General features: G+C 44.4%; 1 protein-coding gene and 1 pseudogene across 4 annotated transcripts in view; one reads left to right on the top strand and one right to left on the bottom strand.

Annotated features, from left to right (window-relative positions):
* Positions 1-26080, top strand: part of TIAM1 (TIAM Rac1 associated GEF 1) — a 407741-nt gene that overhangs the window by 61678 nt on the left and 319983 nt on the right. The gene's annotated exons all lie outside the window — the stretch shown is intronic.
* LOC103011649 (actin-related protein 2/3 complex subunit 3-like) lies at positions 1166-2033 on the bottom strand (annotated as a pseudogene).

The following is a 26080-nucleotide window of genomic DNA, read 5'->3' as shown; positions in this document are numbered from 1 at the left end:
TGAGGACTCCACCCTTCTGATCTAAACACCTCTCAAAGGCCCCACGTCCTAATGCCATCACCTTAGGCATTAGGATTTCAACATATGAAGTTTGAGGGAACACAAACATTCAGACCATGGCACAGGTAGACGTGGAAGACCAAAGGAAGGGGTTGGGCTTGGCTAACTTGGGTTGGGTAAAGTCAGACCCAAGCATCACTTCTATTCCTTCTAGCTACATAGACATCTAGAAAGTGATTTTCTGCTTTGGTTTGACCCTTCTTTGTCTTCTTTCCATCCCAGTTGACCTATGGTTGGCTGCCAGCAGGTTGTAACATCAAAAAAAATCCAGGCACCTCTGCTCCTTGCAATAAGAAGTGGTCACCAGTCTTACTGGGTGGGGGTGGGGGGCATGTTTCAGCATCTCTGGGAAGGTGGAAAGTGTGTGGGGTGTGAACCTGCCTCTGCAGTGGTGGGGTTCATGGTCCTGACCTTCTGCACTATATTAGAAGGTCGTTTTTTAGCTGTGTCTTCATCCCTCTGGGAAGAATGAAGAACCCCAAATAGTGGATGCTCCCAGTAGAAAGGGGGCAGGGAGGAAGAGGAGGCAAAAGAGAAAAGAGACCAATAAGGCACCTGTGTATTTCTCATATTTCTCCTTCTTCTGCAAAGGCTTGTCGCTGAAGATCGCCTTTCCTGGGATTTATTTATTATTTATATTTGTGAAAGTATCCTATTTCCTCAGGCATGTCAGGAATTTCATTTTTCCTTCAAAGAGGGAGAGCGGGAGCAGGATGTATTAGTTTCCTAGGGCTGCCGCAAAAAAGTACCAAAACTAGGTGACTTAAGGCAACATTTATTCCCTCATAGTCTGGAGGCTAGAATTCCGAAGTCGAGGTGTCAGCAGGGTTGGTTCTCCCTGGAGGCTCTTTGGGACAGTCTGTTCCATGCCTCTGCCCAGCTTCCGGTGGTTGCCGACAATCTTTCGTCTTCTCGGCTTGTAGGCGCGTCATCCAGCCTCAGCCTGCAACATACCTTTTCGGCACGTTCAACCCATAACCGAGGCTTTATTTATTGAGTCCGATGTAAGCAGATGAGGGAGGAAAGCTTTGTTGGCCAAGGGTCTGCTACATGGCAGTCTCTGTGTTAGGCACTTTCAATTTTTTTTTTTTCTCCTGACATGAAATGTTAGAAAATTTCTATATTATTACTCATTAAGCACCAGCTTAATACTGCAGAAATTTCAAATCACCCGTCAACAACTCATTCTTCCCCACCCCACAGCCCCAAATTCTTGATAAAGAGCTCTTCAAGTAAAGACACGCTCTCTTCTCTCCTCTGTATAAAACTTTACGAAATAAAGGCAAAGAACTGTGTACATCTTGCTGTAAATGCTGCCCACAGCTGTGGAGACAGTGTCTGCCCAAGGCTCCCTTTACTGTCCAGGTCCTGAAAGACTCTTGTTCATGAATTGTCTCTTCACAAAGCAAGTCCACCACTTGCTGGGTTTATCATTCTGAGGGTCAAAAACTTTCTCACAAAGTCTCAGTCCAGTCTCTTGCCTCAGCTGTTGTAAGTAGGCCCTCATCACTTCATCTTCCTGTTTGTTTGCAGGTTTGGCGTAAATTGCATTAAGTGGAAAACCAGGCTCTCCGGGAATGGGAAAATTAGTGATTCCCAGTGTATACATTTCTTTCTCGCCTTGGCTTTTAGAATTGCACTTTTGGAGTTTCTTTAGACACTCAGAAATGTAGAGAGTTATATATATCAAGGTCCTATCAGCTTCATTCTTAATTTCATAGTTTTTGAAGAAGACATTGGCCTTGAAGTAATAGATAGCGTCATCCACAATATCTGTATCTTTTGTCTCTAGGGGCAGGTCCTTTGAACTGACTTCTGATAGGCAACAGTGCCATGTTTCCAATGAGTTTCGTGTCAGGGTCCATGAGGGAAGAGTGGTAAGCATGTTTATTGTCGGTCTCCCCATTAGAATGTAAACTCCTTAAGAATAGGGATTTGTTGGCCTTATTCACTGCTGTCACAGTGCTTGGCATGCAGCAGGTGCTCAGTAATGTTTGTCCGGCATCTTGGAGGCGCCCGGGTTTCAACCCCGATGGCACTTTCAATTTTAACTGCTAATTAAATTTCATTATTAGGACAGTTCTGAAGGTAGGTGTTGTTTTTTCCATTTTATAGATGAGGAAACTGAGTCTCAGAAGATAAGTAACTGGCCCAATCACATACAGCCCTTCAGGGACAGCTGGGTTGGAATCCAGGTTTCTAATAACTAGGTGCTCTTTCCATGTGCTGTGTGCCTTTCCTTTCTGCCGCTGCCTTTTTTTTTTTTAATTTTTATTTTATATTGGAGCATAGTTGATTAACAACGTGCCCATCTTTGTTAATGGACATCACCCACACGTGGACATGCCTTCTTAGGATGCTGGAGTAGCTAGCGTTCCAGGCTGATGGGATGAGTGCATCCTTAAGATGTTTGTAATTGACGTTTGTTTCCCTCCACTAGACTGGGAGTTCCTCAGTCCATTATCTTCAAGTTCTGGGGGAGAAGGATCCTCTTTTACTCAACTCATGTCCTGCTTTCTTACTCTCCCCCTACCCCTGTTCAGATGCAAATATCAGTTAAATTTCTCATTACAGTTCATGTGGCAGTTTCAGGCATAAACACACACACAGATGTGCCCAGCCAAGTACTCCCCCAAAGCACTAGAGACTGAGTGATGGAGCTGAGATCTGAGATCTGACAGCAGCCATGGGTTTCCTTAAGGGACAAAGAGGTGCCTCAGGGTCCCCTGCCTGGTGTTCTGACAGCCAGAAAGTCAGATGACTTCTGGAAGCTACCTTCTCACTCTGGCTTCCCCAGACATGGTATCGTCTTATCTTCCTATTGTTGTCTGAGAACTTGCCCCGTCCCCATGAAGTTTTTTGTTTTTTTTTTTTAATTTTAATTAATTAATTAATTAATTAATTTTTGGCTGTGTTGGGTCTTCGTTTCTGTGCGAGGGCTTTCTCTAGTTGCGGCAAGCGGGGGCCACTCTTCATCGCGGTGCGCGGGCCTCTCACTATCGCGGCCTCTCTTGTTGCGGAGCACAGGCTCCAGACGCGCAGGCTCAGTAATTGTGGCTCACGGGCCCAGTTGCTCCGCAGCATGTGGGATCTTCCCAGACCAGGGCTCGAACCCGTGTCCCCTGCATTGGCAGGCAGATTCTCAACCACTGCGCCACCAGGGAAACCCCCCATGAAGTTTAACAGAGGGTGAGTCTAGACAGGTGAGAAGCTCCATTTCCCCATTCTGAATTGCTGGATACTGGAATCCTATATGAGCATCTTGGAAAGTCTTAAAAATATTGCATAGGTTCAAGAATGTCTTTCCTTCAGTGACACAACCTATGAATGGCTTGTAGGCGTTACCTCCAAGGGTGGGTGTCTGCTCCAAGGCAGTTGGATGGTGTTTCTGTTTGGTCCTATCCTGCTGAGGAATCGGTTTCCACCAGCACCAGCTCCCAGAGCTGTTCACCAGGGCTTTGCAGGCTGTGGCTGTCAGATGCAGGACAGATGGACCGTGCGCCAGACGATTACGTCTTAGAATGAGCGATATCATTGTGGAGAACACGGCTATGGGGAATTGTCTGTTGGAAGTAAATTACATAGTTTATTTTAGGGGAAATTTCTGTCCAATTTAGGCTGCAACTTGATAGCACATATTTTCCAAGCCCCCAGCTCTGCTGGTCTGGAACAAGTCCTTTCTAAACAGGCAGCTCTCCAAGCACAGCGACCCATGGGGTCACATCTGGGTAGGACCCTGCCAGGTGGCTTTAATTCCATTTTCTATGTTTCTCTGGTCTGAGCTACCCCAAACCATATGCTTTTACTGTTATTTTCCTTTAACATCTTTTTCAAGGCAATCGTATTTTGTTTATTTACGTATTTGAATAGGTAATAATATAGTCACATAGTTCAAAATTAAAAATATGTAGGAGAGTTTATAATGAAAACTTCCCTTCTACCTCTGTCCCTCAACTACCCTATTCCCCCTACAGAGAAGCTACTAATGTTTCCAGTTTCTTACATGTCATTACCGGTATATAGCAATAACTACACGTATGTGTGTATTTCTGTATCTGTCTGTGTCTATATATCTATATATTTATCTCCTCCCTCCCTCTTTTCCTCTCTGCCTTTTACACAAATGGTAGCATTCCATACATCCTATTCTGGATCTATTCATTTTATCACTTAACAGTGGATCTTAATTAATTATTTATTTATTTATTTATTTTGGCTGTGTTGGGTCTTCGTTTCTGTGCGAGGGCTTCCTCTAGTTGCGGCAAGCGGGGGCCACTCTTCATCGCGGTGCGCGGGCCTCTCACTATCGTGGCCTCTCGTTGCGGAGCACAGGCTCCAGACGCGCAGGCTCAGTAATTGTGGCTCACGGGCCTAGTTGCTCCGCGGCATGTGGGATCCTCCCAGACCAGGGCTCGAACCCGTGTCCCCTGCATTAGCAGGCAGATTCTCAACCACTGCGCCACCCGGGAAGCCCCAACAGTGGATTTTAAAGATCTTACCAATATATAACTTTCTCATTCTCACAACTATTTGTTTTGATATTTCTTCAAACTTACAGAAAAGTTGCAAGAATTGTGTAAAAAACTTTTCATAGACCCTTCACCCAAATTCACCAGTTATCTGCATTTTGCGCCATTTGCTTTTATAATTCTCTCTCCATGTATATAAATATATATCTACACACATTTACACCTGCACACATTTATCCATATATACATATGTACACTTAAACACACATTTATACACACACACACACACAAACTTTTCTTTCCCCCGATCCATTTGAGAGTACATTGGAAGCATCATGTCCCTTTGCTTTAGAAGTACTTCACTGTGTCCTCCCTAAGAACACAGACATCTTTTCATATACTCAGAGAACCTTTAATCACATTATAAGTGCACTTTTCTCCAAGTCTGATTTTATGTTGATTATGTGGGTATATGTTTTTGTTAATTTTTAGGACCAATCTAGTGTGACTTTTCATTTGTAGGAGTGTAGAAGGATAAAGCATGTTATTTCATATTGAGCCCGTGAGGTGTTCTTTCTTGGGCCTGAAGCTCTTCCCCACTCTGGCCTTTCCTGTAGTTTTTGCTGATCTTCTATACAGTCAGCCCTCCGTATCCACAGGTTATGGAGGTTGAATGTGCTGATTCAACCAATTCGATCTGCAGTTGGTTGAATACGCAGACATGGAACAGCGGATACGGTGGGCTAACTGTACCACGCCATTTTACACAAGGTACTTGAGCGTTGCGGATTCTGGTATCTGTAGCGGGTCCTAGAACCAGTCCTCCCGTGGATGCCGAGGGACAACTGTACCTTTCTCATGTTTGCTCTAGGACAAAGAGTATTCTTTATCGGGAACGAGAAGGCAGAGTGTTCCTGTTGATTCTTGGGGCTTCATCTCGCTGCTTCTTGGACTGGATCATTTGTAGTGGAAGACGGAGGCAAGAGGAGCCTCCTAGGGACACTTTGCATCTAGTGCATAATGTGCATTAGGAGCCTGGCAGAAGTGCAGAAAAAATGAGATCCATCCGATCCCTTCAGACAAGGAGTCTAATTCAGTTTAACGGGTATTTGTGGAGCTGTCCACTCTGTGCCAGCCACGCTGCCAGCCCTGGGGCTATACACCGCGCTGTGCCCCGAGTTAGCACAGAGGTCTCCACTCGACGCTTCTCCAGCACCACACCTTACCACCCACGGCGGCTGGATTCGTTTTTCTAAAGCGCAGCTCCAGAGTGTCACTGCCAAATCACACTTCACCTAACCTTCCCTTGCCTGTCAGACCAAGGGAGGTGCCTCAGCCTGGCATCAGGTCCCACCAGGTCTCTCTGTCTGTTTTTTGTTTGTTAACTCATGGTTTGCCTGTACCTATCCTGCATTCCAGCCCAACTTGATACTAAGCACTGTTCCCAGAGTTCTTGGAGTTTTCTGTTTCTTTGCTTTTGCTTAAGCTGTTCCAACTCTCTGAAAATGCCTGTCTACCAAATTCTTCATCCTTAGCCATTTCCAGTGACACCTCTCTCATGAAGCCTTTCTTAAAATTCTCAACTCAAGATCTTTTCCTCTTTTAAAGCTTTCTATTATTTCATATCTCTTTTTAATCATTGGTTGTTTGTGTGCCCTGTGTTTGTGCATTTACCCCTCTCATACTCCTCTCTCCTGATCAGATTACACATTCTTAAAAGTTTAAATTCATCCTCCTTCCCACTCTCCCTCACTTCCCATGTTCGAGAAAGAACTATATCTAAACCTGTTTGAATTCTCCATACACCTACACTGCACCTGGTGTGTAGTTGGCTCTCAGATATTTGCAGGATTGAGCTTAATGAAAGGAAGAAGGTCACTGAGTGGTTTTGGTAAGTTACAGTCGCAGATGTCTGGGGATGTTCACATATTCATTAACAACGTAAACAACTTCATTTAAAAAATGTACACATATTAGCTATCTACTTAACTTCATTAAAAAGGCAACTTCATTAAAATACACTTTAAGGATCTTTATCTCCCCAAATTCACTTCTTGTCTTCCCACTGAGCACATGTGCTCTTTTTTTGGAATCAGTATATATGTAATGTGATACATGGATTTTTTTCACTTAACATTTCATATATATACATTTAAAATCAATTATTTTTAATGCCCAGGTAGTCTCAGGAAAAATAGTTCTTAAAGAATAAACCGCAGGCAGATAGAAGAGAGATCTTCTATCTAGTCAGATGGTGTTATCATTTGTTATATGCCTGTTTTCTGAGGATAGAAAGCCTTACATGAAATTCATATCTTTAACAAGATGATTAAAGAACTGACTATTATATACTGCTTATGCCTCTCACCAGCCTCCATTCCTAAAAAGATTGCCTTGTAAGTTTTCCTTTCCCCAAGTCTTACAGATTCATGAGTCAGTTTATTTAAAGTCTAAATTTGGAGAAACCTTTTAACAGCTGGTAGTCTATGAATTGCTAAAGCAGAAGAGATGAATGCATACGTTCTTTCACATCCTCGCTTTCATTGCTCTTTTCATGTGGCCCTAGAGCACCCATCTTCTACCTCTTGAATATGTTTTAAAGGATATCAGCTGTGTAACCTTCCGTTGGAGTGAGCTACAGTCAGGGTGCAGAGGAGGCAGAGTTGGGAAGCAGATTGGTAACTGACAGGAAGTCATTATAAAGGTTCTAGTCACCTGTCCTCTCACTGCCTTTCTGGGGATCTGGACCCCACCATCTGACACATTCTCGTTCAGCATTGAGGCGGTGGGATCTCAAACTCTTAGTAGTGAGCCTTGGTATAGGGTTCTATCAGTGAGGATGTTTTGACTGCTAGAAACAAAAGACCCAACTGAAAGTATCTTAAAACAACATGGGGGTTACTGTCTCACGTGATGATTCCGAGGTTAATTCAACAATGCAGTGCTGCCATCAGAACTGAGTTCTGTGGTTCCATTTTCCCGCTCCGCTATCCTCAGTGTATTTGCTTGATCCTCGGCTTATTTCTATACAGTGGCGAGGATGGCATCTGGAGGTGCAACACTGCAAGTACCTGTAATAGTACTTGGTAAAAAATGATAGGCGTTTCCTCCTGCTTGCTTTTTTTTTCCATAGGGGATGCAAACTCTTCCCAGAGCTGCCCAGCTGACATCTCTTCTTGTTCTGTTGGCTAGAGCCTGGTCACGTGTCAGGCTCTAACCCAATCACAGGCACGGAGGAGTAGGATGCTCCTGATGGGTTCATGTCAGGCCTGACTCAGGCTGGGGGAGGTCATTCTCCAGTCCACTGTGGTCGGAGAATGGTGACCTTGAACAGTCAGTGTTCTGTTGGTAAGGAGGGAGGCACCCAGCTGTGACTCTTAGGATGGCGACTACAGATTGCTTATTATTATTATTTTTTAAAATTAATTAATTAATTAGATTTTGGCTGCGTTGGATCTTCGTTGCTGCGCGCGGGCTTTCTCTAGTTGCGGCGAGCGGGGGCTACTCTTCCTTGCAGTGTGCGGGCTTCTCATTGCGGCGGCTTCTCTTGTTGCGGAGCACGGGCTCTAGGCGCACGGGCTTCAGTAGTTGCAGCAAGCAGGCTCAGTAGTTGTGGCACACGGGCTTAGTTGCTCCATGGCATGTGGGATCTTCCTGGACCAGGGCTCGAACCCGTGTCCCCTGCATTGGCAGGCAGATTCTTTTTTTTTTTTTTTTTTTTAAATTTATTATTTTCTTTCTTTCTTTCTTCCTGCCTTCCTTCCTTCCTTTCTCTCTTTCGGCTGTGTTGGGTCTTCGTTGCTGCAAGCGGGCTTTCTCTAGTTGCGGCGAGCGGGCTTCTCATTGCGGTGGCTTTTCTTGTTGCGGAGCATGGGCTCTAGGCGCACGGGCTTCAGTAGTTGCAGCACGTGGGCTCAGTAGTTGTGGCTCGCAGGCTCTAGAGTGCAAGCTCAGTAGTTGTAGCGCACAGGCTTAGTTGCTCTGCGGCATGTGGGATCTTCCCAGACCAGGGCTCGAACCCGTGTCCCCTGCATTGGCAGGAGGATTCTTAACCACTGCGCCACCAGGGAAGCCCCGGCAGGCGGATTCTTAACCACTGCGCCACCACGGAAGTCCCCAGCTATTTTTTAATTAACAGGAAGGATAACAAAAAAGATGCAGTAGATAATGAGCATCCGTACATTGTGTAGAGTTTTTTTTTTTTAATGGTGGAAAGAGACTTTAAAATAATGCAGATACGGGCTTCCCTGGTGGCGCAGTGGTTAAGAATCCGCCTGCCAATGCAGGGGACAAGGGTTCAAGCCCTGGTCCGGGAAGTTACCACACGCCGCGGAGCAACGAAGCCCGTGCGCCACAACTACTGAGCCTGCACTCTAGAGCCCGTGAGCCACAACTACGGATGCCCGCGTGCCTAGAGCCCGTGCTCCGCAGCAAGAGAAGCCACTGCAATGAGAAGCCCACGCACCGCAACAAAGAGTATCCCCCGCTCGCCACAACTAGAGAAAGCACGCACGCAGCAAGGAAGACCCAACGCAGCCAAAAACAAATAAATAAAATAAATAAATAAAATTAAAAAAAATCATATTAAAAAAAAGAATGCAGATACAAATTCTATGGGAAAAAATAGGAAAAGCAAACTTTTCCGTATCCCTTAGAATTCTTTCCCTTTTTTTTCCTAAAACAGACTTTCACATTAGGCTCTGGGTACAGAAAGTCTGCTTTTTCTCTCACTCCTACCGGTTAATTAAACTGTTGAAAGGAAATTTTAATGGTCTGGAAACCTTATTTTTCTAGAAGCCGTCTTTGAGCATGGAGACAGCATGGTGAGGGATGTGACCTGGCCGCCCGCGGCTCTCCCTCCCTGGGCACTTTCTGCCGTGAGATGCATGAGGAGCCGACAAGCTGTCTGGGACTCAGGGCGGCGTCTTTACTCAGGAGCGGATCCCTTGCAGGTGTGCTGCAGGCGCAGCCTCTGGGGGATGACTTCCCAGTGCCGGTTACCGTCGAGGCTGCGATGGGCCCGAGTGACCCAGGGTGTCCCCTCACGTCTGCCAAGTGGAGTCTGCCCTCTTCCATCAGCACAGTTATTATTACCTTATAGGTGGATATGTACCTGGTGCTGATGACCGTCTTGACTGTCTTGGTGGGAATTTTTGTTTTGTTTATTGTTTCTTTTCTGCCCATAAAAGGCATTTTTGTTGGAGAGAATGTAGAAATACAGGAAGGTACAGAGAAGAAAACAAAAGTGGCCCAAATCCCATCACTTATAAACAGCTGCTGTTAACGTTTCGATCTTTTTCCTCATACATCTCTATGTCCTGCCTCGCTCTTTCCTCCTTTTCTTTCTTTCCTTCCCTTTTTGCTTTTTTTTTTTTGGTCAGCACATAAAGAGGATCACACAGAATATAGATATAATTTTATACTTTCCCCCAGTTAATACAGTGTCTGGGGTCGGACCGATTGGATCCCAGTCCTCCTCTAAGCAGTGTGTGACCTCTGTGTGCCTCAGTTTCCTCATCTGTGAAAGGGGATGAGGGTTGTTTGAGGACTCATTGTGACGATCTCCGTGCAGTGCTCAGGCTGCTGCCAGCGTTAATGTCTCTTGGCTGATGTTCTCTTGTATCTCGGTGACCAAACCCGCAACCCCCGACCCCTGGGACTGTGAAGTAGGGCTGAAAACCCTAGCTTCTGGCAAAGGAAAACAGGATGTCCTGGGTAGCTTAGAGCAGGGTTTCTTTTTTTTTTTTTTTTTTTAAAAGAAATTCACATTCTTTTATGTATTTATTTATTTATTTATGACTGTGTTGAGTCTTCGTTTCTGTGCGAGGGCTTTCTCTAGTTGCGGCAAGTGGGGGCCACTCTTCATCGCGGTGCGCGGGCCTCTCACTGTCGCGGCCTCTCTTGTTGCGGAGCATAGGCTCCAGACGCGCAGGCTCAGTAATTGTGGCTCACGGGCCCAGTTGCTCCGCGGCACGTGGGATCTTCCCAGACCAGGGCTCGAACCCGTGTCCCCTGCATTGGCAGGCAGATTCTCAACCACTGCGCTACCAGGGAAGCCCTAGAGCAGGGTTTCTTAACCTTGGCACTATTGACCTTCAGGCTCGATGCATCTTTGTTGTGAGGGGCTGTCCCATGCCTCGCAAGGCTCTGCCCACTAGAGGCTCTAGCACCCCTCCCCCAGTTCCACACATTGTCAAAGTCGCCTTGGGTTGAGAACCACTGGGCTGACTACTCAGGATTTATCGCTTGGGGCTGTACATGGCCACCTGGAACAAAACTGATGGGCAGCCAGCACCCATGAAGGTTGGGCACAAGCTTCGCCCACCTCCTTTCCCAGTCTTTGAATACCTGTCATGCATTTGGTTTGAAGCTGCAGGATCCAGCTGTCCTAGAATCGAAGGAAAGACCCGCCCCTGGCTGTGTCACCGTGTCACAGCCAGGGCCACTTCCTGTCCTTTCTTGCCTCCAGATCAAGATGCCTGTGGCCCCAGTGAATCATCGGGCAAAGGGGCCACACAGCAGGAAGATGTCCGAGTAGTGACGTGACTCCCATTCCGTCCCTGTGGGCTGTGGGCAAGGCAGCTTCGCACAAAGTGCTGCTTCTCCAAGACGCCTCCAAATCAAAGACCACTGGGCTCCAGCAGAGATTGGTACAACATTGTAAATCAACTGTAGTTCGATTAAAAACAAACAAACAAACACCGCTGGGCTCTAATGGTCTTGGGGCTCCCCACGAGGAAGGGCGGCCCAGCCCATTCCCTTCTCCACTGTGAGCCTGGCAAGACTGCTGAGCTCAATCACGACGAGCAGTCGAATGGAACGCTGAATGGTTCACACACACCGCTGAGCCCAGAGCAGCAGTCAGGACACAGAGTATGTGTCAAACGTAAATGAAGCGCTCAGTAAATCTCACTGGGGCTGCTCCCGTGGCCCCTGTTATCCTGACCCTGAAGGATGTCATTTCACCCACCTGTGGTTCTCCTTTGACTTAGTGGCAGGATGATGGTAGCACAGCTGGCCTCCAGGGAGCAGTGGGGAGTTTTATTACAATTTTTAAGGGTTACTTTCCACTTACAGTTATCACAAAATGTTGGCTGTATTCCTTGTGTTGTACAATACATCCTTCAGCCTATCTTACACCCAGTAGTTTGTACCTCCTCCTTCCCCACCCCTGTAGTGCCCCCCACTCCCCACTGGTAACCGGTAGTTTGTTCTCTATATCTGTGAGTCTGTTTCTCTTTTGTTTCATTCACTGGTTTGTTGTATTTTGTAGATTCCACATATAAGTGATATACAGTATTTGTCTTTCTCCATCTGATTTATTTCACTTAGCATAATGCCCTCCAAGTCCATCCCTGTCGCTGCAAATGGCAAAATTTTGTTCTTTTTTTATGACCAAGTAGTATTCCATTGTATATATAACACCTCTTTATCCATTCATCTGTTGATGGACACTTAGGTTGCTTCCATATCTTGGCAATTGTAAATAATGCTGCTGTGAGCATTGGGGTGCATATATCTTTTTAAATTAGTGTTTTGTTTTTTTCGGATATATGCCCAGGAGCAGAATTGCTGGGTCATATGGTATTTCTGTTTTTAGTTTTTTGAGAAACCTCCATACTGTTCTCCATAGTGGCTGCACCAATTTACATTCCCACATACAGTGCACAAGCGTTCCCTTTTTTCTTCGCATCTCTAAATTTTGACTTGTAGTTCCAGAGTTAGCCTTTTGGCTTCTCTCTGCCTCCTATTTCCACACTCTCAGGCAACAGTGATATTAAACACTTCCACTTCTTTGTCTTGAGATTGCCATCTGAATTTTACAGGCTCCTAGAAAATGCCTCCATGACTTATAAAATGTTCACTCAACAACCAGCCTCTTGGTATCTGAATCCCTGCATGGTCTCTACCGTAGGTGATGTGAGGATAAGAATGGACCGGTCTGAGAAACACCTGGGGCTGCTTTCCTGGGACCAGTGGGAATATGCGTGGGCTACAGAGGGAGGGGTGGGAAGGAGGCTTGGTGCCCTAGACTTGCTCTTAACTCACTGTTCCTCTGTGGCTTTATTATCCCAAGGGAGACTTTCATGGCATACAACCCACCTGACCACTTGTGGTCTTTTCTCTGTCTTGTGGAAACGGTGTTACCTGCAGGCTCTGTTCCTGGGCCGCCATACATGGTAAAAGAATGGAGTATCATTTTCTAGCTCGTGACCTGGCTGTACCTGGGAAGGCCTCGGATCGTGAGGATGACACGGCTGGGGTCAGGGTCCTCCACGGCCTGTAGGGTCCCCAACCTACAGGGGTGAGTGGGAATATGAAATTTCAGGACACACAGTGCTGTGGGCTTTGGGGCCTGATTGATAGCTGGGCCTTGAGTGGGTTTACCCATGTAGGATGTGGTGGATGAAGGATTTGAAACTCACGGAATTCCGCTCCTCCAGATCTCCACAAATTCTTTCTTTCTGTTCGTCTCCCTGATTTTCACATTGGTTAAGAAGAGCCGCTCTTCAAGGAAGGTCCTTGTTCAGAGGCAGCTGGGTTTGGAGGCCACCCAAAATGTCTGCTCCACGGTGTTAATTCAATAAGCGGGTATTGAAGTCTTGATGTATCGGGTTCATACCTGTTGGGTGTGTGCCGTTAGGTGGAGCAGGAACTAAAGCAGACGCAGTCCCCACTCCAGCAGCGTCCTGCTGGAGTACATGGGGCCGTGGAGAGTGATAGGCGGTGTGCTTAATGGGTTTTCTGACTCCTTTTTCAACAATGATCAGGGGTCTGTGACACCCTGGTTCCCTCCCGTTTTCCAAGGCTGCCCCGCTTCTGCTTGGGAGTGCCCGGGCTGGACTCCACTTTCCAACCTGCTGGGGACAAGGGACACTGTGTCTAGTTCTCCATGCAGATTTGTCGGGCTGCTCCTCGACAGGATGTGCAGACTCTTGCAGTATTGACTAGATTTACAACTGCCTCTCTCCATTCTTGATTTTGCTGCCCTCTTGAGTGCTGGAAGCGCCCACTCTGCCACTGTCCTGGGTGTCACCACGAATCTTTGCCCCTGGGGATCCTCTGGTTGTCCTAGAATGAATGGAAGAGGCTGTCACAGAGCAGCTGCTTCTACTCTGAGACATCCACAAAGCAAGAAATGAGTCTCACCATGTTGCAAGTGTGACATGTGTTTGAAAATAAAGTTTTAATTAGAAGGAGCATTTCTCAGCCTCAACCTGGTGCTGGCTGTCTTAACACTGAGACTGAAATAAACCAGCTCCCGCTCCTTGGCATGAAACCCACTCTGCCATTTACACACTGACTCTTTCGGGCGGAAGCATGTGGTGTAGTTGTGTGTGTGCCTTTTCAAGACCTCAGACTTCATTAAACAGAGGAGAGGGGTGGTGTTTGCCCCCAGGGTGGTGGGGTCCGAGGCACCATTTGCTTTACTGACTGCTTGTGGTCTGCTTATCTTCTTTTTATTTTTTGACTGTGCTGCGCGGCTTGCGGGATCTTAGTTCCCCAGCCCAGGGATTGAACCCAGGCCATGGCAGGGAAAGAGTTGAGTCCTAACCACTGGACCGCCAGGGAGCTCCCGCTCCTTATCTTCATTTATGTTTAGAAGATGCCTCCTTTCTAAATGTGAGTCTGAGGACTTAATGGCAGGAGTCAGCATGAGAAAGGCAGCATGATGTGGTGTGAGGCCAGGACCATGGCCTCGGAGCCAGATACATCTGGGTTCGTATCTTTATTAACTATCGGCATGGCTTTGGGCAGGCCACTTAGCCTCTGCGCTTTTGTACCGTCATTTTAATATTGGTACGACAGCTTCTCTACCGGTTTGACAGTGATGATTATAGATTATATATGCACAGAACCTGACACAGTAGGAGCTTGATAAATGGTATCCATTATTATTATAATTTAATGGTTGGTACAGTCTTTACCTTGCTCTGGGTCACTGCCAAGGTCTCCCACGATGTTTTCCGCATTAGGGTGGCCTTGCCTGGGGCTGCTTCTGGTTTGGTTAAGGACTGGCAAGCCTGAAATGAACTTGGCCAGATGCACACAGGCTGGCAGGTGGGTGTGTCCCCGAATGTCAGCTTGCACATCGCTTCACCCTTCTGCTGCGCTTATGTGCTCCCGCCCTGTGCTCTTTCCTCCCACCTGCCAGCAAAGCCATTACCAGACAGAAACAAAGCAGATTGCTACAGCCTAGGGAACTAAAAAAGAATCCCTTTCTTGATTTTCTCATGCCAGGTGCATCCCAGGTGACTAGAAGTTTGGATCTTTAGGTGTGCGTGCAAGTCAAGGTGCGTGATTAGCAAGAAGTCCCCCAAACAAAGAGCTTAGGGCTCAGGTTAGAGGTATCAACATCACCTTGGGGTCTGGGTTGGATTTTTTTTTTTTTTTTAAAAACATCTTTATTGAAGTATAATTGCTTTACAATGGTGTGTTAGTTTCTGCTTTATAACAAAGTGAATCAGCTACAAATATACACACGTTCCCATATCTCCTCCCTCCCGCATCTCCCTCCCTCCCACCCTCCCCATCCCACCCCCCCAGGCGGTCACAAAGCACCGAGCTGATCTCCCTGTGCTATGCGGCTGCTTCCCACTAGCTATCTATTTTACATTTGGTAGTGTATATATGTCCATGCCACTCTCTCACCCTGTCACATCTCACCCCTCCCCCTCCCCATATCCTCAAGTCCATTCTTTAGTAGGTCTGTGTCTTTATTCCCATCTTGCCACTAGGTTCTTCATGACCTTTTTTTTCCTTAGATTCCATATATATGTGTTAGCATACTGTATTTGTTTTTCTCTTTCTGACTTACTTCACTCTGTATGACAGACTCTAACTCCATCCACCTCATTACAAATACCTCCGTTTCGTTTCTTTTTATGGCCGAGTAACATTCCATTGTATATATGTGCCACATCTTCTTTATCCATTCATCCGATGATGGACACTTAGGTTGCTTCCATGTCCTGGCTATTGTAAATAGAGCTGCAATGAACATTTTGGTACATGACTCTTTTTGAATTATGGTTTTCTCAGGGTATATGCCCAGTAGTGGGATTGCTGGGTCGTATGGTAGTTCTATTTTTAGTTTTTTAAGGAACCTCCATACTGTTCTCCATAGTGGCTGTATCAATTTACATTCCCACCAACAGTGCAAGAGTGTTCCCTTTTCTCCACACCCTCTCCAGCATTGGGTTGGATTTTATTGTTGAGCTGAGAGGAACATTGGTGGTCATCCAAACTCACTTTTGTCTTAATACAGGAACCCCTTTTATAACATCTGTGACCTATGGGCCTCTGTCTTTTCCCCTGAATACTACTGGAGATCAAAATTCTATCACAAAGCAGCCTCTTTCCATTTTTGGGGGGCATCTCTAATTTTAATTTATATTGAGCTGAAATCCCCTCTTCCGGTGCCTTCACCAATTGGCCCGAGAGCCCTCAAGTATCTGAAGATTGTGGCTGTGTCTTCCCTTTATCTCTCTTTCCAGGTTAAACTTCGCCATTTCCTATAGCTCTCATTCCTTGGGCTTTGTTTTTAGACCACACAGGATTCTTTTTTTAATAAATTTATTTATTTATTTATGGCTGCGTTGGGTCTTCGTTGCTACAAGCGGGCTTTCTCTAGTTGCGGCGAGCGGGGGCTACTCTTCATTGCGGTGCGTGGGCTTCTTTTTGCAGTGGCTTCTCTTGTTGTGGAGCACGGGCTATAGGTGCATGGGCTTCAGTAGTTGTGGCACGTGGGCTCAGTAGTTGTGGCTCGTGGGCTCTAGAGCGCAGGCTCAGTAGTTTTGGCACACGGGCTTAGTTGCTCCGCAGCATGTGGGGTCTTCCTGGACCAGGGTTCGAACCCGTGTCTCCTGCCTTGGCAGGTGGATTCTTAACCACTGTGCCACCAGGGAAGCCCCACACAGGATTCTTGCTGCTTCCTTTTCTGGGTTGTTCTCCAAACTGTCAAAGACCTCTTTGAAATGAGTTGGGTTTCCTGTAGCTGATCCCATTATTCCAGCTGTGCTTTGATCACGATCCTTCATTTTTGTAGATCCCTTCCTAGCTTTTACGGCATGTGGTTTTTTCCTTTTTCTTTCACAGCCACATGACACAGTCGTCTCCTTGAGCTTTCCGTTTTCTAGATGACACGGAGTCACATTTGTTCCTGTCTTTCCCACCTGTTCTTGTGTTGTTGATTGTATTTTAACGTATGTTTCTAATAGAAGTTTGTACAGATCTAGATTAAATTTTATTTTTAGTGTGTCTAGATCATTCCATTGCCTCTGTCAGGTCAGTTAGTGAGTTACAAGCAAAAGTGTACTTCTGTTCTATAGTTTGGACATAGGATGGTTTCTTAAGAAGCTATTCATTTCAGAGTACTCCCCCTCTTTAACCCCGATGTACAATGATACTAGCCACCACCAGCAAGTCTAAACAATTGGCAGGTACGAGGAAAGAAGAGACGAAGAGAAAAAAATGGCTCTATAGTGCATGGAAGCAACTTAAATGTCCACCGACAGATGAATGGATAAAAGAGATGTGGTACATATATATATATAGTGGAATATTACTCAGCCACGAAAAAGAATGAAATAATGCCATTTGCAGCAACATGGGTGGACCTAGAGATTATCATACTAAGTGAAGTAAGTCAGACAGAGAAAGACAAATATCATATGGTATCACTTATGTAGAATCTAAAAAAATGATACAAATGAACTTATTTACAAAGCAGAAATAGACTCACAGACATAGAAAACAAACTTATGATTCCCAAAGGGGAAAGGAGGGGGAGGTGTAAATTAGGAGTTTGGGATTATCAGATACACACTACTATATATAAAATAGATAAACAACAAGGACCTACTGTGTAGTATAGGGAACTATATTCAATATATTGTAATAACCTAAAATGGAAAAGAATCTGAAAAAGTTTTATGTATACCTAAATATGCACCAATCATCAAAATTTAAAAAAAAACTATTAAGGGGAATGTGACAGATGGCACTAGAAATAAAAACTCAAAGAATTAAAAAAAAATGGGTCTATAGTGGAAAGTTGTGAGTTCCCACTATTTTTTTTTTTTTTTTTTTTTAATTTTATTTATTATTTATTTATTTATTTATTTATTTATTTTTGGCTGTGCTGGGTCTTCGGTTCGTGCGAGGGCTTTCTCTAGTTGCGGCAAGTGGGGGCCACTCTTCATCGCGGTGCGGGGACCGCTCTTCATCGCGGTGCGCGGGCCTTTCACTATCGCGGCCCCTCCCGTTGCGGGGCACAGGCTCCAGACGCGCAGGCTCAGCAGCTGTGGCTCACGGGCCCAGCTGCTCCGTGGCATGTGGGATCTTCCCAGACCAGGGCTCGAACCCGTGCCTCCTGCATTAGCAGGCAGATTCTCAACCACTGCGCCACCAGGGAAGCCCAGTTCCCACTATTTAATTAAATTAATTAATTAACTTATTTTAGGAGTATAGTTGATTTACAATGTTGTGTTAGTTTCAGGGGTACAGCAAAGTGACTCAGTTATAAATATACATCTATCCATTTTTTCTGAGATCCTTTTCCCATTAAGTTGTTACAGGATATTGAGTAGAGTTCCCTTTGTTATACAGTAGGTCCTTGTTGATTATCTGTTTTTTATATAATAGTGTGTATATGTTAATCCCAAACTCCTAATTAATCCCTCACCCTCCTTTCCCATTCGGTAACCATAAGTTTGTTCTCTATGTCTGTGAGTCTATTTCTGCTTTGTAAATAAGTTCATTTGTATCATTTTTTTAGATTCCACATATAAGTGATATCATATGATATTTGTCTTCTCTGTCTGACTTACTTCACTTAGTATGATAATCTTTAGGTCCATCCATGTTGCTACAGATGGCATTATTTCATTCTTATTTATGGCTGAGTAATATTCCATTCTATATATGTACCACACCTTCTTTATCTATCCATTCATCTGTCGATGGACATTTAGGTTGCTTCCGTGCCTTGGCTATTGTAAATAGTGCTGCAGTGAACATTGGGGTACATGTCTCTTTTTGAATTATGGTTTTCTCTAGATATATGCCCAGGAGTGGGATTGCTGGATCATATGGTAGTTCTGTTTTTAGTTATTTAAGGTGTTCTCCATAGTGATTGTACCAATTTACATTCCCACCAATAGGGTAGGAAGGTTCCCTTTTCTCCACACCCTCTCCAGCATTTATTGTTTGTAGACATTTTGATGATGGCCATTCTGACTGGTGTGAGGTGATACCTCATTGTAGTTTTGATTTGCATTTCTCTAATAATTAGTGATGTTGAGCATCTTTTCTTTCATGTGCTTTTTGGCTATCTGTATGTCTTCTTTGGAGAAATGTGTATTTAGATCTTCTGCCTATTTTTTTGATTGGGTTGTTTTTTTGATATTGAGTTGCATGAGCTGTTTGTACATTTTGGAGATGAACCCCTTGTCGGTTGCTTCATTTGCAAATATTTTCTCCCATTCTGAGGGTTGTCTTTTTGTTTTGTTTATGGTTTCCTTTGCTCTGCAAAAACTTTTAAGTTTAATTAGATCCCATTTGTTTATTTTTATTTTTATTTTCATTGCTCTAGGAGTTGGTTGCAGAAAGATATTGCTGTGATTTATGTCAAAGAGTATTCTGCCTGTGCTTTCCTCTAAGAATTTTCAAGTGTCCAGTCTTACATTTAGGTCTTTAATCCATTTTGAGTTTCTTTTGTGTACGGTGTTAGAGAATGTTCTAACTTCATTCTTTTACATGTAGCTGTCCAGTTTTCCCAGCACCACTTATTGAAGAGGCTGTCTTTTCTCCATTGTATATTCTTGCCTCCTTTGTCATAGATTAATTGACCATAGGTATGTGAGTTTATTTCTGGGCTTTCTATCCTGTTCCATTTATCTATAAGTCAGTTTTTGTGCCAGTACCATGCTGTTTTGATTAGTGTAGCTTTGTGGCATAGTCTGAAGTCAGGGAGCCTGATTCCTCCAGCTCCACTTTTCTTTCTCAAGATTGCTTTGGCTCTTCGGGGTCTTTTGTGTTTGCATACAAATTAAAATTTTTTTTGTTCTAGTTCTGTGAAAAATGTCATTGGTAATTTAATAGAGATTGCATTGAATCTGTAGATTGCCTTGGGTAGTATAGTCATTTTGACAATATTGATTCTTCCAGTCCAAGAATGTGTAATATCTTTCCATCTATTTGTGTCATCTTCGGTTTCTTTCATCAGCGTCTTATAGTTTTCAGAGTACACGTCTTTTGTCTCCTTAGGTAGGTTTATTCCTAGGTATTTTATTCTTTTTGATGGGGTGGTAAATGGGATTGTTTTCTTAATTTCTCTTTCTGATCTTTCATTGTTAGTTATAGAATTGCAAGAGATTTCTGTGTATTAATTTTGTATCCTGCAACTTTACTGAATTTGTTGATGACTCTAGTAGTTTTCTGGTAGCATCTTTAGGATTATCTACGTATAGTATCATGTCATCTGCAAGCAGTGACGGTTTTACTTCTTCTTTTCCAATTTGGATTCCTTTTATTTCTTTTTCTTCTCTAATTGCCATTGCTAGGACTTCCAAAACTATGTTGAATAAAAGTGGTGAGAGTGGACATCCTTGTCTTGTTCCTGATCTTAGAGGAAATTCTTTCAGCTTTTCACCGTTAACTATGATGTTAGCTGTAGGTTTGTCATATATGACCTTTATTATGTTGAGGTATGTTCCCTCTATGCCCACTTTCTGGAGAGTTTTTCTTTTTTTTTTTTATCATAAATCAGTGTTGAATTTTGTCAAAAGCTTTTTCTGCATCTATTGAGATGATCATATGGTATTTGTTCTTCAGTTTGTTAATGTGGTGTATCACACTGATTGATTTGCGGATATTGAAAAATCCTTGCGTCCCTGGGATAAATCCCACTTGATCATGGTGTATGATCCTTTTAATATATTGTTGGATTTCATTTGCTAGTATTTTGTTGAGGATTCTTGCATCTATGTTCATCTGCAATATTGGTCTGTAATTTTCTTCTTTTGTGGTATCTTTGTCTGGTTTTGGTATCAGGGTGATGGTGCCTTCATAGAATGAGTTTGGGAGTATTCCTTGCTCTGCAATTTTTTGGAATAGTTTCAGAACAATAGGTGTTAACTCTTTTCTAAGTGTGTTATTTTATTTTTTTTTAATAGTGGCAGCTTATTGGAGTCTACAGGCCAACAGACATTGCCTGTGTCCAAGTAGTTCTGGCTTGATACTTAAGTAGGACTGTACTTGAACCAGTCTTACTAATAAGCTTAACATTTTCAGAGTTTTCCCCCAGCATGGAAAAGCTGTTCCTCGTGGGTAGTTTAGTAGGTGTCTAAGTACTATCTGGCTTGTAAGAGCCCAGGCCTAATCACCTTTATTAGCTCTTTATGGTAACTAACTGGATTTTTCTCTTCTACTCTTCTTAAGATCTTTAACAAAGACTTTTACCTTTTTTCGTCTTCTTGTTGAATACTTGACTTGCTGTAATAAGTCAGAACAGTGATTCTCATTGAAAGAATGTAGGATTTGCTGTCAGAAGATGTGGGTTGAACTCCTGGCTCCCCACCCAGTAGTCCTGGGACTATGGTCAAGATACAAAATCTTCATGAGTCTCAGCTGCTTCCCTTGTATGTGAGAGTGTTGGAGTGTCGTGAGAATTCAGTGATGGAGCTATGTGAAGGGCACTGTGAAGGTTTGAAGGGTGATAATTATTGCCCCCCTTCTCACCCCAGAGTTTAGAGCCAGTTGATGAATCTAACAGAGAATTCAGACAGACGGGGGTCAGAAGATCAGCATTATTACATAAAAAGCTGGTTGGAAAACAGGCTTAGAGGTGAGGGACAAATGGGCTTGCTCACCTCCCTTCCCCACTTGTAGGGCTGGTCAACCCCAGGAACAGGGCAGAGAAGGAAAAGGTAAGTCCGGAAGGTGATTGGCTCCAAAAGAGAGAATCCAGAAGGCACCAGGCATCATGTGTTCAGTATCTTCTCCCAATCCGCCAACTAGGGAAGTCCTCTTCTTTCCTGGGAGGAGTGAGTTAGGGCATGTTGAAAGAGAGCTTGTATTAGTTTCCTAGGGCTGCCACAACAAAGTATCTCAAACTGGGCCACTTAAACAACAGAAACTTATTGTCTCATAGTTCTGGAGGCTGAAAGTCCAAGGTCAAGTTTCCCCCTGAATGCTGTGAGGGAGAATCTGTTCCATGCTTTTTTCCCCAGCTTTTGGCAGTTTGCTAGCAATCATTGGAGTTCCTTGGCTTGTGGCATTGTCACCCTGATCTCTGCCTTCATCTTCACATGGTGTTCTCCCAGTGAGCCCATCTATGTCCAAATTTCCCCTTTTTATGAAGACACTAGTCATATTGGATTGGGGGCCACCCTACTCCAGTATGACCTTATATTAACTAATAACATCTGCAGTGACCCTATTTCCAAATAAGATCACATTATGACGTTTTTGTGGGTTAGGACTTTGACATATGAATTTGGGTGGGGGACATAATTCAACCCAGAACAGAGGTCTAGTTTTTTCCTTCCAGGAGAGTGGAGAAAGATTCTTTCCTTTGTGAAGAATAGTAGGTGTTAGTACCCAGTAGGTGCTCAGTAGTTTTCCGTTATGGACTGAATTGTGGTTCCCCTCACCAAATTCATATGTTGAAACTCTATACCCTCCCCCCCTCCCCCCCTCCCCCCCCCCCCCCCCCGTGACTGCATTTGGATATAGGGCCTTTAAGAAGATAATTAAGGTTAAATGAGATCAAAAGTGTGGGTCCCTAATCCAATAGGATAACATCCTTATAAGAAGGGGAAGAGACACCAGAGCTCCTTCTCTCTCTGTGTGTACACAGAGGAAAGGCCATGTGAGGACACAGTGAGAAGGTGGCCAACTATAAGCCAAGGAAGAAAGATCTCCCCAGAAGCCAACCCTACCGGCACCTTGATCTTGGACTTTCAGCCTCCAGAACTGTGAGACAATACATTTCTGTTGTTTAGGTCACCCAGCCTGTGGTGTTTTGTTATGGCAGCCCAAGCAGATGAAGACATTTTCTTTTTTTCCAATGGTGACAGCTGTGTGTAGTTCCACTCACAGTAATACTGGGCATTGTTGAGGTCAGGGTTGGTGAGCCTGCCTTTACTCTGGCACAGGGCAGTGTGGTAGCTTCTGGTCTGTGTTATTTTTAGTCTTCTGTCTTCACTTAATGGATTGGATAGCTAAGGATGAGAAAGCTTAAGTAGTTGCTCGAAGCCACTTTAATAGATTAGGCAATGGAACCCGAGGGTGAATCCCAATACTCTCAGAGCTCGCTTGGGTAAATCCAGGGCAAATATATTTAATTCTTTATTTAAAAATGCAATTCATAGTGACATGTGGATGTCATTGAGTAGCAAAGAAATGAAACAAAGTGGGTCAGTGACACACTGCACTGTTTTGTGATAAATGTAGGTTAACTGATTTAATGGAAAACCACAATCTAGGGGAAAGTGGACTTGAAAAGCTTAAACTCTTGAAAAATCTCCAATTACGCAATTATGACTGGGATAGAATAAGTGCAGCTCTTTGAGGCTAAAACCTTTTAACCAGTAAACACTTTTGCTCTGCCTTGCAGTTAAAACTGTTGCTTTATTTCAAAGTGTACTTATTGGGTGGTGACTGTGTGCCTGGGTTTGTGCTGAGCATTGAGCACCAGAAGCTAGAATGCGTAGGTGCTGTCCTGAATTAGCTGAGAGCTTAGTGGGGCTGGCTAAACGGACAGTGGCCACTCTGTATTGTAGGTGTTGCCTGAGAGGGCAGAGGGAGGTCATTACAGCATGCGGTGGGAGCATGCCGGGTGCAGGGGGTATCTCACACAGACTAAGGGCAGACCTCAGGGATGGCTTTCCTAAAAGAGGTGATGCTTGAGCTGAGCTTTGGGCAAGTTCCGGTTATTCAGGCAAAGCTGAGTAACGGTGTTTCAGGCAAAGAATAAAGTAAGTGTATCCACATGGAGATAATGGGGGGATAGCCCACTTGGAGGACTGTTTACACATAGATACTGCCGCTTCGTCTCCATTCTCCCCTCCTTTTCCTTCTTCCTTCTATTCCATCAGTGATGTTTTGGTAAAGTGACTTCAGGGGTGAATAAGAGGGCCTGATTTGTAGTGTTTGCCGATTTCCATGATGTAAATATTCCCATCATGGCTGATTCCAAGCTACCAACATGATGTCGATTGGCCCACAGTATTTTAAAACTTTTTAACAATTGGTCATGAGCCTGTACAATCCCACTCAGTAGACCACTGCTTCCCATCCGTCCATCATCTATCCATTCATCATCCATCATTCATCCATCCATCATCCGTCCATTCATTCATCCATCTGTCATCCACCCATCCATCCATTCATCCATCCATCCATCTTCCATTATCCATCCATCTATCCATTCATCATCCATCGATCATCCATCCATCTATCCATCCATCCATCTATCCATCTATTATCCATCCACCTGTCCATCCCTCCATCTATTCATTCATCCATCCATCCATCTTCCATTATCCATCCATCCATCCATTCATCATCCATCTATTATCCATCCATCCACCTATCCATCCATCCATCCACCCACCTATCCATCCATCCACCCACCTATCCATCCATCCATCTATCCATCTATTATCCATCCACCTGTCCATCCCTCCATCTATTCATTTATTCATCCATCCATCTTCCATTATCCATTCATCCATTCATCATCCATCTATTATCCATCCATCCACCCATCTATCCATCTATTATCCATCCAACTATCCATCCATCCATCTATCCATCTAGCATCCATCCATCCAACCACCCACCTATCCATCCATCCGTCCCTCCATCGTTCTTCCATCTATCCAGCCATCCATCCGTTCATCCAGCCATCCATCAGTCCGTCCACAAACATAGTTTAACCAAACAGAATTATAGGAATAAGTCATATTAAAGATTTTAGAGTTCCCTTAGTTAAGTCTTCTCATTTTATAGACAAGAAAACTGACATCTAGAGAGAGGAACTGACTTTCTTAAAGTCTGTTTGTAGAGCTGAGGTTAAGACTGTCAGCTTCAGAATTTAAGTCTGCAGCTGTCTCCCTTAAGTAAAGAAAATACAACCTGAAATATGACTTGGTAATTCTCGAGTTGGGGCAATGTGGAATTCATGTAGCACACACCACAGTTCTGTCAGTCTCTGCTTTTCTGTGGCAGTCCTAACGCTCATGAAAGTGTTTTTGTTGTTCCTTGTCTTAATAGTTGCTGGTTCCCAGCAGGCTCCAAATTTCCTTTGCAGGGGGTTCAAAATGTCCCTGTTGAAATAACATTCTCCCAGTTTGTAGCACTGGGCTTCAGAATTTAATTTAGCAGTTGCCTCTTTTTTTTTTTTTTTTTTTTTATTTTAAATTTTTATTTATTTATTTATGGCTGTGTTGGGTTTTCGTTTCTGTGTGAGGGCTTTCTCTAGTTGCGGCAAGCGGGGGCCACTCTTCATCGCAGTGCGCTGGCCTCTCACTATCGCGGCCTCTCTTGTTGTGGAGCACAGACTCCAGACGCGCAGGCTCAGTAGTGGTGGCTCACGGGCCCAGCTGCTCCGAGGCATGTGGGATCTTCCCAGACCAGGGCTCGAACCCGTGTCCCCTGCATCGGCAGGCGGATTCTCAACCACTGCGCCACCAGGGAAGCCCAGCAGTTGCCTCTTGATATCAGTCTTCGATGTTTCTGGATTTCATTTCTCTCTCTTTCTCTTTTTTTGTGAGATGTCTCTCCTTTGAGACTCCAACTCAAGGCAGCCATTTGTGGTGGCAACCAGCTGCGTCTTGGGAGCCCCGTTTGTGTTGGGCTGAACTTCCTGGGAAAGATCTACCGATTTGAAAAAAATGTCTTTCCTTATTCCCGGGCTTCTAGAAGTGTGTCTTGGAGCTTTTGGGAGATGAATCATTGAATAACTGATACTGCTTTTGACGGTCTTTATTGTTATTTATTTCTTTTTTACTGAGGTGTAGTTGATGTACAGTGTTACGTAAGTTTCAGGTATACAACATAATGATTCCCAATTTTTAAAGGTTATATTCCATTTATAGTTATTATAAAATGTTGGCTCTGTTCCTTGTTGGTCTTTATTTTTTTTTTTTTTAAATTTATTTATTTATTTATTAATTTATTTATTTATTTATGGCTGTGTTGGGTCTTCGTTTCTGTGCGAGGGCTTTCTCTAGTTGTGGCAAGTGGGGGCCGCTCTTCATCGCATTGCATGGGCCTCTCACTATCGCGGCCTCTCTTGTCACAGAGCACAGGCTCCAGACGCGCAGGCTCAGTAGTTGTGGCTCACGGGCCCAGCTGCTCTGCGGCATGTGGGATCTTCCCAGACCAGGGCTCGAACCCGTGTCCCCTGCATTGGCAGGCAGATTCTCAACCACTGCGCCACCAGGGAAGCCCTGGTCTTTAAATTGTTGTCAACTCAGAGAGGAAGGGTGACTCTTACTATATGAGAAGCTTTATTTTGAAACTGTGGACAAATGGTCTGG

Source organism: Balaenoptera acutorostrata, chromosome 4 (genome assembly GCF_949987535.1).
Source record: "Balaenoptera acutorostrata chromosome 4, mBalAcu1.1, whole genome shotgun sequence".
NCBI lineage: Eukaryota > Metazoa > Chordata > Mammalia > Artiodactyla > Balaenopteridae > Balaenoptera > Balaenoptera acutorostrata.
This window is presented reverse-complemented; position numbering and strand designations above follow the sequence as displayed.